Here is a 582-nt window from a genome sequence, read left to right on the forward strand (position 1 = left end):
TTCTGGGCGTTTAACGCCAGGTGTGCAGCATCCTGGGCGTTTAGCAAAACGCCCAGTGATAAAGGAATTCTGGCGTTTAACACCAGCCAGGGCACCTGGCTGGGCGTTAAACGCCCACAATGGGCACCAAATGGGCGTTAAACGCCAGAATGGATGCCATTCTGGGCGTTTAATGCCAGAAAGGTGGGGGGACCACGATTTTGATTTTCAATCAAATTTTTTCAAACTTTCCTTTTCTTACCCATACTTTTCTACATAAATACATCTCAACCTTTCAACATTCACTTTCAAATTTTCAAAAATCTAAAATCATTCTTCAAATCTCTCAAATCAATCCCAAATTTTGTTCAAAAACTCACCCTTCTCTCAAATTCTTTCCATATCTTCTCAAATCTCCTTTCAAATTTTTCTTTTTTTCGAAATCTCTCCTCCCCCCTTTATAAATACACGTTCAGCCCACTCATTCCCCCACACCATTCGAATTTGCTCTTCCTCTCTCTCTCTTCCTTCCTTTCTTTTGCTTGAGGACAAGCAAACCTCTAAGTTTGGTGTGCTTTTCCGTGATCACTAAGCCAAGATTCA

This window comes from Arachis duranensis, chromosome 3 (genome assembly GCF_000817695.3).
Source record: "Arachis duranensis cultivar V14167 chromosome 3, aradu.V14167.gnm2.J7QH, whole genome shotgun sequence".
Classification (NCBI taxonomy): domain Eukaryota; kingdom Viridiplantae; phylum Streptophyta; class Magnoliopsida; order Fabales; family Fabaceae; genus Arachis; species Arachis duranensis.